Genomic DNA, 17872 nt, shown 5'->3' with positions numbered 1-17872 from the left:
CAATTACCTCATGGGGCTTCCTCACCCAACGGGAAGAGACAGAAAGCAGGGAGGAAAAACTATTAAACTCTTCCACAAAATACTGAGCCATATAAAGTGCAATGTTACCATTTAGGCTAAAAAAATGCAACGTTCACGTCAAGGGGGCTGGGAGTTTAGTGGCCCTAAACACCATGACTGTGTTTGTGATAGACCTCAATCTCCAAGCACTGGATGTAGGCAAAGGGAGTGCTGAAGACAGCTCTAAATCAAAAAAGAATCAGGCTAAAGAGAACTGTTAATTTGTTAAGGAACCAAAAAGGATTGATTTGTTATTTAACAGTCCTGCTGCTAACAAGACGGAGGGATAGATTTTTTTTTTTGACATTTCCACTGGCTGGTAAATTGTATTACCCCGTTTCCCAGAATGACTCAAGGGATTTGGGGGGGAGGGGAGCAACCTCTCAACTCCAGTGGAAGAGGTGGCTAATTATTAGCTCTCGACCACCACAGAATGTTGCAACTGCTACAAAATAAAAAGAGTTTATAACCTCTGAACAGGAACTGGGAATTGCTTACAAATTAGTATCTGGAATCCAGAGGCGATACCCTTACATTTATCTGCTAGGGTAAGTCAAACATTGGTCATTTGTGAGGGTCCTAAACAGAGATCAAACTTTCAGGTCTACTACTATCTTCTCCCACCACCTCTACTTCTGTTTTTATTAAAGGAGTGATTCCATCAGATGCATCTTCCTCCCTTTCTTCAGGAGAGTGTGTGTCAAAATTTCATTGTGTATGATCAAGAAGGAAGAAAAATCTGTACACAATGATTAGCCCTGATATTTTAATGGAAATACTGCACTACAGTCAAGTTTACATTTGTATAGAAATCATCACATGGATAGGTGGCCAAGGATCACATTACAGAATACAAAAAGCAATTTAAAGTAAAAAGAAATCTTGCTATTGTACAGGCTGGGATCAGAGCATGGAGCTCAGAAGTCAGACATCGGGAGGGATGAAAGCTTGTCGGAGAAAAACAGAGTTCTCATTCTTTTGTTTAGGTACAGCAAGTCAGATGCTTTATTAACTCTCACAATTGTGCAGAGGGAGAGAGCTAAGCAGGTCTCTCTCAGGTAACTAATTACAGCAAGCATTTATACCTTTCATTACAGAAATAATGAGGGACAGCTGCATTTTGTTTATACATAGGCCATCTTGATATCTTATTTCCTCACTTGTTTTGACTCTAGCCAACATACAATATTTCCTATACCTTATCTATACAAGGTCACAATGACTTCATACACAGTTCTTTCCCACCCACCTCACACAATCCTCGCTTCTACAAATCTCGCGTTATTAGGGTTACAGTTAGCCTGACTCTTGCTAACGAGCTGTCATGCATTACAGTTCCTTTCTGTCAGTTCTTTCTCTGCTTCCACAACCTGTAGGTGAAAACCCTGCTGCAGGAGGAGATCGCCTTGTGTTTTATTGGGTTTTTTTCCTGGGTACCTTGAACAGCAGGAATCCCGCCATGTTAATCCCATTCCGCTCAAATAACATGCAGGCACAGACTCTTGGACAAAACACCCACAAAGCAGCAGCAGCTGTTACTTCCAAGCTGGTAAAGTCTAAATCATCCTGACTTCCACTTCCAGATCAGCTTTAACATATATTAAAAAGAAACACCTGAGGGTGGGATGAGGCACAGGGGAGCGTGTGTAAAACCTTTGAAATGGAAGAGGACACAATAAAACCCCCTTCCTGTCTGAACACAGCAAAAGGAGGAGAAACGGGACAGGTAACTTATTGCTGGCAAACTCTGAAAACTCCCCTGTGGGCTCTTTACTCTCTTTTCCTCTCTCCATAGGAGGCTCCCATTCATCACAATGGCTGGAATTACTCTCTGTACATTTCAGAGTAGCAGCCGTGTTAGTCTGTATCCGCAAAAAGAAGAACAGGAGGACTTGTGGCACCTTAGAGACTAACAAATTTATTAGAGCATAAGCTTTCGTGGACTACAGCCCACTTCTTCGGATGCATATAGAATGGAACATATATTGAGGAGATATATATACACACATACAGAGAGCATAAACAGGTGGGAGTTGTCTTACCACCTCTGAGAGGCCAATTAATTAAGAGAAAAAAAACTTTTGAAGTGATAATCAAGCTAGCCCAGTACAGACAGTTAGATAACAAGTGTGAGAATACTTACAAGGGGAGATAGATTCAATGTTTGTAATGGCTCAACCATTCCCAGTCCTTATTCAAACCGGAGTTGATTGTGTCTAGTTTGCATATCAATAAGGACTGGGAATGGTTGAGCCATTACAAACATTGAATCTATCTCCCCTTGTAAGTATTCTCACACTTGTCTGTACTGGGCTAGCTTGATTATCACTTCAAAAGTTTTTTTTCTCTTAATTAATTGGCCTCTCATCCGAAGAAGTGGGCTGTAGTCCACGAAAGCTTATGCTCTAATAAATTTGTTAGTCTCTAAGGTGCCACAAGTCCTCCTGTTCTTCTTTTTTCTCTGTACATTGGCTGCCAATGACTAGTGACCCTTATAGGTCATGCATTTTCACCACTCTGCTCTCCCAGCTGCACAAAGGCTGGAGCCATTGCCTTCCCCCGACCCTCTCTCCCCAATTTCTCCATCTCTCTGCCGGGGAAGGGAAGAGAACTCAGTTCTGAGGGGACAACCAGCTGTCTTGAAATCCCTGGGACAGATTTCAGAAGTGGACTTTGAAAAACAGCAGAGCTGCATTCACAGCTCTCCAGCTGGGACACGGAAGCTGTTCGGGCACAACTGGCAGCATTGTTTTGTGCAAGGAAAGGATGCCTCCTTTGAGGAGAGACAGTGCAGTTGGGTCTGTCGTGGCTTACGAAGTCCATGCCAACTTGTCTGAAAACCAAAATCTTCCAATGCTTAAATATCTGCCAGCACTAAACTTCTATGCTTAAAAAAATATATATCCCATTTGTGGATTTCACTAGTGAAATGCATCACACAGCCTACCCGCCTTGCCGTTCTCTCTCTCTCTCACACACACACAGACATAGACACAAAGCAGCTCTAATGAAATACTGGTTTGGTACTTAGGATGTTTTCTCCAATACTGAGAGGGAAAATACATAAGCACAATCAACCCCAGCTAGGTAGCTCAGCAACACTTCAGATTATGAAGCCAATAATAAAATGGTCAAATGTCCCCTCTCCGCACTGCAAACTGCATGGTGCCTTTCAGAACAGGAACAGGGCCGTGGGTGAGCGAGTGTCTTCCTCAATAAGAACCAAGATGTATTTTTATTTACAAAAGAAAGGAGAGAACAATTTCCACACAAAATCACTACAACGATAACTCCCTTTGGTAAAAAGTGTAATAAATGTCTGCATAGGTCTGTTTGTTGGTACTAACTCTCAAGCCACCTGGTACTATGGTACACAAGAAGCTGGTACAGTTATACTAGCACATCAAGCATATTTCCTTTAATAAAAAAAGGAAAAAAATTGACAATATGTACATTTATTTACAAAAAAGGAAGGGGAACATGTTAAAATTGTGTTGTTTCTGCTGAGAATCCAGTTGTGATAGGCACCTCTGGTTTCACAACATATCTGAGCATATAACTTTAAATGCACCACTCCGGTCAGGATGTATGCAACATCCAGTTCTCTTCCCTTGAAGTTCAGGCCATTGAGGAGTTAGTCTCAGAAGTGCTGGTGCATATGAGCTAGCTGCATTTCTCTAGGATCACTCAGTTCTGAAAAGGGTCCTTCCCTCCACAGTGCACGCTGAAGTCAGAGGCCTGTTGGCAACAGTTCCAGCTTAGGGTTGTAGAGATCCGTTTTCCTAAACCGAATCCCGCTGGTGACAGGATGTACCAGCTGTGCACTAGTCAACTGGCCACGTTACGGAGATACACAGTGAGGGGAGAAAGGCATCTTCCTCGTTTCCTTGATACGCACACACATACACACACCACGTGATCTTCCCTCACTCAGGGACTTTACGGTGTCTTGAATATTGTGCCGTATTTGACACGGTACTTGTTAATGCTCACAAAGTGCAGGGTCTCTGTATCACAGGTAGTGGTACAGGGCACCAAACCCTCCAACCCTTCTCCCATTAGCCACTTGTTTGTCTCAGCTGCCATTTCACGGGTCACATGCTTCCTGGTCCATTTGTCCACCCAGGCTTGGAATCGCTGGTGCAGCCGCTTGCTCACTCTTTCATGGGACTACAGAAACGGGAGAGACAAAAGATCATGAAACACTTAAAAAGCGAAAACAAATCCACTTCCCTAGACCAACAGATTTGGCATGTTTAGCTCTGCTGGGGAACTGGCAATACAAACACTGACCCTTGCCGACTGATCAAGGGAAAGCATCAGTAAATTGGAGGCAGTGTATGAACAAGCAGGCACAGCCATCCTTATTCCCAACTGGAAATCCCCAAAAGCCTCGTGTTAATGAAAATTAAGTCCGTGAAATCAAGTGCTCAGAAGTCATCAAAGTCAAAAATCATCAAATGTTTGTTGAACTCTGAACCAGAATGTTAACTCTGCCACAGTGTATATCCTGTATATTGTATGAAATGGATTCAACACTCTGCTAATGATCAAAACAGGGACACACAAAACATACATGTGCACCAGAACAGAATTAAACACCCACCAGAAGTAATTTCCAGAAGTTCCTGACTTGACTGCTTGATTAGAACCCTAACGCTGCAATAATGCTAAGCTTCTCATATCTTTTCCCTGATTAATGGCAGTGTCAGGTGATGCAAGACTGTGTTCAGCCTTCAATGCAGGTGTTTATACAAAACAATACAGAAACAGTCTCACGTGCGTGCAAGAATTCCAGCTGGAATAGAAGAGGGGAGTGCTGAGACGGATATATTTGTTCCCAACCTCTCACAGCACATGCGCGCATGCACACGGCACCCCCACTAAAATAAAGTTATTTTTGGACCGAAACAGAGCCTAAGAAATTTCAAACCAAAAAGGAATCTGAGTTATGAGTAATTTAAGAAAGAGTTAGTTAAGTTTAACACTGACTTAATTACAGTAGTCAGTCCCAGTAACTACTACACATATTCCCATAGCTGTGCTATTCTGTTAGAACCTGAACTTCTGAGTCCTGGGAAAATATGCATTGTGACATTTCCAGGGTGGACTGATTTAAATCAGCATTTGTATTTCAGCTGTTTTCTAAAGAAAGATGCACTCATTAGTTGATATACCCATTAAAACACCTTGACTTACAACTAAATAGACACTTTACAGTAGATTTGGTACATCTGTTTGCTACCTAGAAGTGTACACCATAACTATATTTTCAGATTCTTATTAACCAAACACTTTTAGTATGTTAGAAAATGGTGGTTTTGTTTTTTGTTTTTTAAGAGAGGGTCATGGATTCAGCATATTTATTTCTCTTATTATAATCTTCTAAGTTTAGGCCTCAACATATTTTGTATTAAATTCTGATTTCATTTTAAACTGGCTCATTTTTAAAAAAGAAAAACTTATAAGTAACAAAAATTTTTAAAAAGGAATTTTATTTAATTTTTAAAAAAGTCTTCCAATTTTTATCCACCTTGGACCTTTCTGTAATTATGACATCACTGCGGCTATCCTAGTCCCACACCCAGCACTTTCAAGCAGCTGGTATATTCGTTTGCAGTGCTCCGCTGCCCGGGAGCAACCCTAGACTCCCATTCTCAGTGACTGCAGGGTCGAGGCACAGCTCCTTGATGAGATGAGCTTGGAGGGCTATGTCAGAACACGGGTCAGTTTTTCAGCATTTCAGTTCTTTGCTATCCCCTTTTTTAGGCTCACCCTAACAAGGGGGATTAGCAACCAATGTGAGGTGCCCCTAGGCAAGAAACCTACGAGTAAAAGGATGCTAAGAGCTGTCTACTCTAACAGGAGAGTTTGGGAAATGGAGGGGGAGGAAAGGAAGGGTTACATCTCAGGAACATTCAGAGGAAGTTTACAGCATCCAGTGGACTAAACTATGTCGTGTCCAGTCCTCAAAGCAATATGAAGACTACTAAATGTTACAGGAGAACAACCCCTCCCTCCCCCACCCCGGACACTTTATCTGACTCTCCCCAGATGCCCTTTGGGAGCAAGAGGTTCAGGGAAACACCAGCTGCTCATCCCATTCCTTTCACTCAACTCCTACCTGCTGAGCACGCAGCAGAGCAGTCCTTCTGTACATGTAATCCTCCGATTTGATCATGTACACCAGGGGTCGGAAATCTCTGGCACGCGGCTCGCCAGGGTAAGCACCCTGGCGGCCAGGCCAGTTTGTTTACCTGCTGCGTCGGCAGGTTCGGCCGATCGCGGCTCCCACTGGCCGTGGTTCGCCGTCCCAGGCCAATGGGGGCTGTGGGAAGTGGCACGGGCCAAGGCATGTGCTGGCCGCGGCTTCCCGCCCCCCCCATTGGCCTGGAGCGGCGAACCGCGGCCAGCGGGAGCCGCGATCGGCCAAACCTGCCGACGCAGCAGGTAAACAAACTGGCCCGGCCCCAGGGTGCTTACCCTGGCGAGCCGTGTGCCAGAGGTTGCCGACCCCTGACGTGCACCATCTTATAGGAGTTCAGTTTGAATTTACACTCCAGCTTGTCCAAGCTCTCCACATTCTCCATGGACTTCTTACTGTTTCCCTCCTTCCCTTCCTTCTCCTGCTGCTCCCGACCACGCTGACACTTACGGATCCGCCTCAGGTTCCTGTAAACCAGAGAATCCCTGCTGGGATTAGTGCTCATCCTCTGTCCACTAGGCTGGGCATATCTGGTGGCTCCAGGCCAGCCCTTCGGAACCCAAAGTATTGCTCAGAGTGGAATGGTCACAAATTAAAGTCGGTTAGGCTCATGTGTCTACCATAAGCCAACCCACTGATCTCAGCTGTTTACAGAGAGTGAGGGCCTTTCAAAGCTGTTTTGCAACCAACTTCCTGCTAGCGAAAAGCACTGACTCAGCACCTTCTGCACTCAGCTAGAGGGCTATTGGAAGCAAAGGCAGGATTGCCAAAAAAAAAACGGGGCTGGTGACTCCCCAAACCCTGACCTCTCTGCAGCCTGTGGACTATGCTCTCTCTCAGTCACTGGAGAGCAGGAGCCCAGGGTGGGCTCTTGGAATAAACAGCAGCACTGTGTCTCTATATGCTACTCCCAGGTTAATGTCTTCTAAAGTGGCAGAGTACTAAAAACAAACAAGAGACTGCAATAGCCAACACTGTGAAGGAGTAAGATTTTCTCCCTCTGCTGACATGGGTACTTGTGGTCTGTGTGTCACTTTTCACAGCCACAGCTTGTTCACTCACCTTGGCAGGAAAACCGGCTTCTGGGCCAGGTGTTCCCGAAGTTCGGGAGAGGTAGAATCAGAGTTGACGTACCGCTCTATGTAGTCTGACCAACGCTGAAATTGGGCACAGAACACAAGGGGTTAACCAACATCTGCCAAATCAAACAATTCAAACCCAACTCTGAAGGGGTTTGGTTGGAAGTGGATGAAAGAAAAGCAACCTTTGGAGACTCCATATATTTCACACAGGTCCCACTCACTCTCCCCCCATGGATGGATATACCTAGATCATAGAACTGGAAGGGACCCTGAAAGGTCATTGAGTCCAGCCCCCTGCCTTCACTAGCAGGACCAAGTACTGATTGTTGCCCCAGACCCTTAAGTGGCCCCCTCAAGGATTGAACTCACAACCCTGGGTTTAGCAGGCCAATGCTCAAACCACTGAGCTATCCCTCCCCCTATATGCACCTGCACTGTCTGGTTTTTGAAATTCTTAATAAGAGATGCCAACAAGGCTTGTTCAACCCAATTCACTGAGTGCACTGTGTCACAGAATGAATGTGTCCTGTAGGACGAGAAGCAGGTCATAAACTATAGCATCTGAAACACTGACAGCTCTGCCATCTTCATCCAGTTATACCCCCATTTAAACTTTACATTCTTAATAGCTGCAGCTGAACTCCAAGGACAATCGGCTCTTACCTCTGCCTCTATGGAGTCATCCGAGTTCTCCTCTTCGGTGTCCAGCAGCTCGATGGTTAATTGGACCTGGCCTCTGCTCTGAATGAACATCAGCTACAAAGCAGAATGCGGAAGGAGACTTAGTAACCAATTATTCAGAAAAATAAATCCAATAAACTTTATGCAACTCTCCAGCATAATACTGTGCCTTCCACTCTGCTGGGAACAACGGTAGGATACTAGCCCCAGTTACACAATCTGAACACAGAAGGAGTTTTGACAATGAGTGGAAAGTTCTAGATCACTAAGGAGCTAATCTAACAGAGGGTAAAAGGATAAAGAAATTATTCTACATATATGGGCAGAAGAGAATTCCTGGATAGAGAACCATGACATACTTAAAGAGAGGTGGAAGAAAAAAGCATGAATTGCTGCAGTGAACAGTTGGTATTTTATTAACGATCAGAAAAAATCTCTCTGTTACCCACAGAGTTTGCTCGAAATTGGGATGTTTATAAAGGCAAAGCAAGGAGCTGGACCCCTTTTAGCAGCATGCTGTTTTCTGATCAATTTGTGCAGTTTCAATTCTTTGCTTCCCTGCTTATTTTGAGACTCTCATCGGGAACACAGAGACGCCCTATAAATATCAAAGCCATTATCAATGAATTTCACTAGTTCAAGATGGGCCCGGCCACTTCTGATTTCACAGCGACGAGAAGTATGAATTTGATTTGAACTGAGAGTCAGGTTTATTTAATGCAGAGGTGACAAATATTAGTAAGAGACCGTTACAGTCTACAATGGATGAGATGGAGAAAAAGGCGGAAAGCGTCAGTGACCCACCCCACGGGAGGGAGGGAGAGACAGAGATTAAAAGCCTAGTGGCAGCAATCACTCAATACAGTATTACTCTGGCTTTGGGACACTGAGAAATACAGGGACAAATCCCAGCTTTCCTTCAGGATACGTATTTTTCCATTTTCCTTGCAAATGTCCCATTTCCGAGGAACTCTTTATAGAAATATTCTTCTGTTTTTCCTGTTCGTTCTACAGTTCCTGTCTGGATGGATGCAAGCCCCGCCAAGGGCTATATTAAGACCAACAGTCACAGAGCAGGTACTCGGCAGCTCCACCAGGCTAGAATGCACAATCAGGTCGCCCTCTCAAGCTCTAGGAGAGCTGCGGAGCACACAGGTGTCCAGAGGTCCTTGGGATATTTGGAGAGTTACGTAAAATGAAAAGCTGAGCCCATTCTCCTTTCTCAGCGAGCCTTCGTACTTCCCCTCCTCTCTCAGCAAGCTCCTCCAGGAGTCCTCCTCCAAGCGTCACTGCAGGCAGATATGGTTTTTACCTTGAAACAGTTCTCGTCTGACATGGGCTGCTCGGCTTTGCGCTGGTACTTGGCCTCCACAAGGGCCCGAGATGACTGTGAGGACAGCAGGCCTCCGGTAGCTCCGTTGCTATTCTCCGACAGGTAAAGCTCTGTCACCTGCATGCAGATCTCATCGCTCACTGTGTGCTGAAGCTGGGAGCAGGAAGGACACAGAGAAGAGGAGTTAGTGAAGTGGTTTTAAATGCCTCTGGACTTGGTGCACTGTATACTGCAGTAGCCCCCTCTCCCCAACCCAAGTCAGTCAGAGGGCTTTGCACTAGTGTGCACTATGGACAACCTGCCTTCTGCAGTCAGGCTGTAGACAAAAGAGAACACTAAGAAAATCTCCAAAATAAACTTCTCCATGTGGCAACAAGCAGAGTTTGACATTAATCAAAACAAGCCAGGCTGAGCCTTCATCATTTGCCTGCACTTCTAGACTTACATGTTTGCATGCAAACACTTATGTCAAAAGCTATAATTGATGAGAAACTATTTTATCTCCCCTGCATACATATACGCTGTGGCAGAATTGGTCAGATTTCCAGTTCTTCTCCACTATGCACCACGCAAGTCTCAGAACCAGCTAAAGAATATGTCCATCAATGCAGATTAGAAATGAACATACCCTTCAAAATTCCTGCTTCAAACCTCTGCCTGGTCAAACCACAGCAAAAAAAAAATTCTAACCATCTAAGTTTTAAAACTAAAAAACAATTATTTAGGTTATGAACATAGTAGCCTCTTCTACTGTGAATTACTACTACACCCATTGGAAAACATTGTGTCCTTTAAAATAAATAATGATGCTGGCAAAGTACAGTTACACATACAAAGTAAGTACGGATTAATAACCTTTAAGTGAGCATTATGAAGGAAATGCCTGACAGCTGGCAAAGATTTAGACCATCGAGGTACGCGGGAAGGGCTTGTTAGGCAGTTCTCTTGTCATGGAATCGCTACACCAAATCCAAAGGTTGATTAGTTGGTTGTTTGTGGAGGGGAAATTAAAAATAATTAAATCAAATTCTAAATATTAATTATATTCCCAAATTTAAATAAAGAGCCGGTTGACTGCCGATTTCCTGTCAAAACTGAAATTAAGAACTTGTTTTTAGCCCTGTCTTTATACTCTAATTTGTGCTTAACAATTCTCCATAGAAATTGGATCATCGAGGTAGCCAGCATGTGAGAGTCGACACTTGGTCTTACAGAGTTCAAGTGACAACAAGCAGCTGAAAACCACAAATATACCAGCTTCAAGAGCCAGCCAGCGTGTGTGAAATCCAGAAGCAAGTTGTTATTCAAAAGAAATACAGAACCTTTTCCAAGAGTCCTTACAGTTTTGGTCCTTGTGTTTACAAATGCTTCAGGTTTTCTAAGAGCAAGAGAACACTTCAAATGTGGTCCCACCTGACACTAGGCATCTCTTGGACAGTGGAGGACAGTCTGCACTTGGTAAGGCAACTCCCATCTTTTCATGTGCTGTATATTTATACCTGCTTACTGTATTTTCCACTCCATGCATCTGATGAAGTGGGTTATAGCCCACAAAAGCTTATGCCCAAATAAATGTGTTAGTCTCTAAGGTGCCACAAGGACTCCTCCTTGTTTTTACTGATACAGACTAACACGGCTACCCCTCTGAAAGCTGGGTAGTAATCCTCCACATCAATATCCACTAGAGGAAGAGAAGGTGTAACATGAACTACATTGTAACACCCCTCAAAGGCAGTTCCTACAGGCACACTATGAGTTCTGGGAGCAAAAGGGCCACATGTTGAAGGTCTCAGACAAATTGATGAATTACCAGAATGGTCAATAAAATGAGGAACAACGTTGTAAGACTTTAAATGAGAGCTTTTCAAATTAATGCCAGGTCTGTAACCCGTCAGAGGCCTCACGGAGGAGGGCAGAGGTGGTAAAATTCTCAGAACTAAAGAGAACTAAAGAGGTTCTTGCTACCAAAACAACATTATGCACACCATTAAAGCAGAGACCTCACCAAAAAGATATGAACACAGATATGTCCTAAGGCTCTTATGAAATATACGCATTGCACATTATTATTAACTTGTATTTCACTAGCACCCAGAGGTCCCAAACTATATCTGCGACCCCTCTGTGCTTGCCACCATTCAGACACACAACCAACTAGGCCCCGCCTTGAAGAATGTAAAACAGAGACCAAGGGGGTTGGGGGAAGCAACTTGCCTGAGGTCACATAGTAACTAAGTAGCAGAGCTCAAACTAGAACCCAGGTCTCCTGTTTCTCCAGCACCTTATCCAGAGCAAGCTACACAGACAGTTACCGCCTTTCCAAGCTGAATGTGCTAATGTAGCTTCTAAAAGGTTTTGTGGGCTGTAGCAGAAACATAGTAAAAGGGGGAGGAAAATGAAAAAAGCCATTCAGGGTACACCCAGTTTTGAACTAACACTCATCACTGCGGTATAGGCATCAAGGGAAGATGAAAATAAAGTTTTTAAAAATACTGGTTAAGGAACAATGCCAATTTAAAGGGAATTTGAAAAGTTCTCTGTGTTTTCTGTTTGTTTTTAATTGTTATAGGTTCAAACACCTCTGCATCCCTCAAGGCCAACAAAGACTGTCCACACTTCCTCCTTTGCTTCAATCCAAATTAGCTACTTTACTCCGGTTTTAGCTGGCCGGAAACAGGCAGCCATAGGCAGTTTAGTACTGTAGCATTATCACCACTAAGGAAACCAGCCCTTGGAGAATTCTAAATACATATATTTGCTGAGACCACTCAGATTACACGAACATTGTAACAGAAAATGGAAGATCAAGGAGGCTCTTTACTGGTCTACATAGGACTGCCTGGACTTACTTGGGTTTGGCCTGCCCTGCTTTCTTTAGTCGGTAAATCATTTGAACACCAGTTTAAAAGGAGACACACTTTTTAATACCAGAGCCAAAACGGACTGCTTTGTCAATTGCCAGGGGCTGACTCCTCCTCTGAGATATTTTATAACAAGCTTGGGGCAAGAGAAGATTTTTATCCAACTTGTAAATTCATGAGGTAGAAAAATAGCGCAACCCAAAATTAAGAAATTCAGCTGGCAAGGAGTGTTAAAGCAATACAAAATACCACGCCTCTCCCCCACAGCCCCATGAAGTAGGATGTTCCAAGCCCCAGGGTCAGGTCTAGAGATCTCCTCCTTGATAACATGCTGTGCTACATTCAGTACCCACCAGCATCCTTATATTTCACATTTTGGAAACTACCAGAATGCAGGTACCGGATTTTACAGAGACAAGACCTAAAGGCAGGTGAGAGGGAGGAACACAGATTCCTCAAGACACCAGGAAACAGATCAAGTACCAGATCCACACACTGGGCTGTCATTCTTGTCTCATTTTATGCCTAGCACTTCCCGCTCCCATTCCCTTTCCCGGTTCTCCTCTTCGATTTGCCGCTCAGCCTGGGTGCAAATCCTCAGCAGCAGCAAGCATAGGATTTGGTGAAGCCGCATGAAGATGTACCAGTTGTTGTTGACATAGAAGAGGTTGTACACTTCATCCCCCCTCCGCCCCTCCCCCCCGCCCGGTAGCTTCTGGGCCACTGTGTTGCTGAACAGCAGCTTGGCTTTAGGGAGGCTGCCCCCAACTCCGTTGTGCTTTTTCGCAGCCCCAGTGGCTTCATCCACATCCATTTCCTCCTCCACGTCTGAGAGCTCGCACCACCCAGCAAACAGCATGTCCGGAATGAAGTGGTACATGATCTGCTTGATTTTGTACTTGTCCTCTTTCTGAATTCCTGTCTGCTGTCTGCTGTTTCACGTGGTGGATGATAAAGAGAAGCAACATCCTCCAGAGCATGGGTGAGTCTCACATATGCAACTTACCACGTCTTTAAGACCCTTGTACAAAGCACTGCCAGTGAACTGGATTTCCTCTTTCATTACAACCCCAAACCCTATGGGGGAAGGGCCAGAGTTCACATTATCCATCACAACAACCCAAGTTCTGGTGTCAAGGGCCTACACATATTGCATACAGGGCCTTGGTGTCATTCTGTTTGAAGCTGATGCCCTGGTGATCCAGGGATTTCAGGTAATGTTTCTCATTCTGCTCCCTCCAGACCTTGTTGAATCCTCTCTGGGCTTCTCGCCACTCTTCCTCTTTCATCTTTAACCTTAGCAGCAACAAAAAACAAAACAGAAGCTACGAGATGCTAAGATACCACATTGATGGGTGTAGGATAAAAACCTAGACCAGACAAGCTGGAGGCAGTAAGGCTTCTGCTCAGTGCCCATTGCCCACTGAAACAGCAGAAAGTTTCAGAAGGACTTCAAATGAGGTACAACGTGCATAGCAAAATTCTCCAGGAATGGCCATGAATCTTTAGATTGGTTTTGTGGCTATGTTATTTTACAGAAGGTTAAATAGGCCACAAATGCATGGCTATACCCCACTAACCAGGGTGATGATGAGGGCATTCAACAGAACATAAACCAAACTTTTTTTTTCCCCCCGTATACCTCCTACAGAGTCCCAGGACTGGGTCTGGGTTCATTGTCAATATCCCAGAATTCTGCTTTGTGAGAAGTTACAAATAACAGAAATCTCAACTGTTGTAACCAGCTGCCCCAAAGAGTCCCTGGTATCTGTGACATCCCATAATTTATTTAATACATGGATTTAACCACTTGCCAGACATTTCAGAGCTCTCAAACTTCTCTGATACTTGTTATGGTCCTGTAACTAGATATTCTTTTCACCCCATGCAACACAGGCATACACAAAACTCTGAACCTCTCAGCCAGCTTATACCTAGCCTAGAAGAAAGAAGTCCATTCTGTCACTTCACAAAGAGTGCACTGTAACCAACTTGATCATGTTTAAAGGAAAAACACCACAAGTTGGGAATCAGACAACCCTCGACCTCTCACATCTTGACATAATGGAAAAAACAGCTCTTTCTCTTCACTGAGGATTAAGGAATCACAATTTACATCTAGGCAGCCTACATACTTTTGATAAGACATGGGAACTTTGCAGAGATATAATTGCTGAACATTCCAGGAGTCTAGAAGCACACAGATCCCAGAAGTACCTCTTACTTGGCAGTCCCTTCGCAAACCTATATCCCTCCTCTAATCTAGTTTTCATACCATGTCCATACCCTGGTGTCTAAGAGCACCTTCTCATAGTCTTACCCCTCTCCTTTCATCTCTCGTTTCTTTACGTCTAGTTCTCACATTATGCCCTGCCTCAGTAGAGAACCTGCTAGAGACTGCAGATGTCCTCAACATGATGCAACATAAAAGCAAGTCCTTCCGGACATGAGTTCTCTTTCTGCATTTGTATAACGGGGCCCCAATTCTGACGGGGACATTAGGGAGCCACCATAATAAAGATCTGACAATCTGCAACTACAATGCTAAAGGGAATTACTTTCATTTCTAATTATCCTTTGTTCTACATTGTTAGAGATGTATCGGGAAAGTGGAAAAGTATGATGACACGGTTCCATCAAAATGCTGTTGTAGCCTCTTGCTGTGTAAATCCAGAACCAGCCAGGAGGACAGAGAAGCTATAAAGAACACAAAGGTTAGTTTCCATTCATTTATGGACTATCCCCTTCAGCCGGTTTAGTAGGGGCACATTCCGCACATTCTTTGAATACTGTAGTTCAATTTCCACCTTCTCTTTACAGCTCACTGACCATGCTCAACAAGGAACTGGGTGGAAGACAGCACTTAAACTCAAGAGTGACACGTGGTAACCACTAGGGGGTTGGCTCTTACTCCACTCTACCATGGCTGCCCTCAAGGGTAAAAAAAGGAAGAGCTAAGGAAGTTCGGAAAGTCTTGTGCTAAGGTTCTAAGACACAAGAGAAAACGTCCTACACAGATGGTACTAGAGAAGAGAACTTCCTTTCATCAATTTTACATTTCCTGCCTTTCATTTTCACATTTTCATATCCCCTTGTCCGTATATGAAAAGGTAAATAGCAGCAGCAATCAGATTTTGTATACCTCTGTAAAAACGCCTCTGATACCACTATCTCTCAAACCTAAACAGTCTCATTACCATCAATCACTTCTCACAGTCTTCCCATGCCTCATCTTCCCCCCCATGCTCATTTCTGAGTCCTTTATTACTGAGATGTCCTTCTTGAGATAGGGTGACCACTACACAGAATTCCAGCTAGGTGGGGGATTTGTTAGTTTTTCAATATACAGTAATGGCATATTTGCTTCAATTCATAGCAGAGATTGAGGCTGTATAAGAAGATTCTGTCAACCACCTCTCTTTCTATTCAAGACCACATTGACGACCTGTAGTCTATAGATCAGGAACCTATGCTTTAAAGATTGTAAAAGTGTCCAACTTTTGACTTAGCTTCCACTTTCCTACGTCTCATATCACAGTACTAATTTTTGGTATGATCCCTTCCACCAAGGATGCTGGACTGATATATATTGTGATCGCTACCACTCAATGGTTTGACCATAGTTATTTCTTGATTCAGAATCTAAGTGTTATTCAGGGCTAAATCAATAACCTCTCCTCTTGCGTAGCTACAGACTAGCTATTACAAGAAGCAATCATTTAAAATATTGAAAAACTCCTTCTCCTCACCTTCTCCAGAGGTTGACATTTTATATGTGGGGAGTTGAAATTGCCCGTTATAACTATTATTCAAGAGAGTGGTCTCTGGCCCCCCCTCAATATTGTGCACTCACTTCCTTTTTCTGACCAGGAGGCTGGCAGTAGAACACAGTAATTTTTGAGTTGGAACCTGAATCCAATACAGACTCTACACTTCAAAGTCTTTTTCACTTTCACAGATGGGATTTATAATGGGATCAAACTCAGTTGTGTCCAAAACTGACAATACAGAACCCCACCCCAGCTTGATTTTTGAACTCAAGACTGCCCTATCTTGGGTAGGAAAAATAAAAAATCCTTCTCCTGCCAGCAGGGCCAGTGATGTTTTGGCTTTACTAGACACAATAGTAGCTGGGTACTATGAAACGCAACCACTTATTAGAACATAAAAAGCATCTGCATTTCTCAGACTGTATGCTTTCCTCAACTGGAGCCTCTGTGTGTATTATACGTTTGGATAGTGCCTAGCATACGATGAGTTTTACTCAAACACAAGTAATAATGCCGAAACCTGGGAAGTACCATTTCAACACAATAGGAACGGCAACAAATGAATTTTTCCTCAGCCCGTCTATGATGTCGGCCGCTTTGTCAGCATATATCCTCTGCAGCGCCTTGCGATGGATCACCTCCGACGTGCCACCCAGAGTGTTGTCCAGCTGGAATTTGGCTTGCTCCTCAGCAGACAAGCGGGGAGTTTCTTTGGATTGCCTCTAAGACTCTGATTGTTGCCAGGGTGGTCTCCAAGACAACATCCAGATGAAGGGGAAAATGTGTTAGCCATAGTACAATATTACTTTCTGGAAATAAAGGTCGGGTCTACACTACAGACCTATATTGGTGTAACTATGTTGCTCAGGGGTGTGAAAAATCCACACTGAGCAATGCAGTTACATCGACCTAATCCCCTGTGTAGACAGCGTCATGTCAACGGGAGAGCTTCTCCCATCAACACAGCTATCACGTCTTGGGGAGGTGGATTAACTAAGCTGATGGGAGAAGCTCTCCCGTTGGCATAGGAGTTTCTTCACTTAAGCACTGCATCAGCACAGCTGCAGTGTTTTAAGTTTCAGAGTAGCAGCCGTGTTAGTCTGTATCCGCAAAAAGAAGAACAGGAGTACTTGTGGCACCTTAGAGACTAACAAATTTATTAGAGCATAAGCTTTCGTGGACTACAGCCCACTTCTTCGGATGCATATGCATCCGAAGAAGTGGGCTGTAGTCCACGAAAGCTTATGCTCTAATAAATTTGTTAGTCTCTAAAGTGTTTTAAGTGTCCACTTACCCGAACATTTAAGTGAACCAAAACAAGAACTTAATACTTCTGTAACGCTGTGCACGTAAAACAGGAGGCACTTGAGAAATGGTTTAATATTTCCACATCTGCTTATTCTAATCTACCTATATTTCATCTGCTTCCTATACAGTATTGCATCTTTTCACAAGAAGTTACAGGCTACTAAAATGCTTCCTTCAGGAAATAAGATTTTCCATGGGTGGGAGGTACACAATTGACAGCATTACTACAAAAGAAAGCGATAAATCTTAGCATAGGCAAATAATTGCTGTGCTGAGTTCCATTTGGAGTGTCAATCATTTAACACTCTGTGAATGTCATTCTTCAGATTTTTAACAGAAATATATTTCAGCCTCTATGTACTAATAAAAGGAAGCATCAATTATGCACCTGCCATTGAACAGTTTCATTTGGAATGACCTAAAGAGAAGAGAAAGAAAGCTGTGCCAAAGCTACCGACCACGATAAAGTCAATGGGTTGGAGGGGAAGGAGTTGGTCATCAGAAGCAGTTACTTGGATTTTGATTCTTGTATTCACAGAGGTTGAACAGTCCTTAGGTAGAAGCATAACCAT

At 43.7% G+C, this 17872-nt stretch overlaps 1 pseudogene; it reads right to left on the bottom strand.

Annotated features, from left to right (window-relative positions):
• Positions 1-3999: 3999 nt before the first annotated feature.
• Positions 4000-17872, bottom strand: LOC135974090 (paired amphipathic helix protein Sin3a-like; annotated as a pseudogene).

The sequence above is a fragment of the Chrysemys picta genome, chromosome 10, assembly GCF_011386835.1.
Source record: "Chrysemys picta bellii isolate R12L10 chromosome 10, ASM1138683v2, whole genome shotgun sequence".
Classification (NCBI taxonomy): domain Eukaryota; kingdom Metazoa; phylum Chordata; order Testudines; family Emydidae; genus Chrysemys; species Chrysemys picta.
Note: the sequence above shows the minus strand (reverse complement) of the source record. Positions and strands in the feature narration are given on the sequence as shown.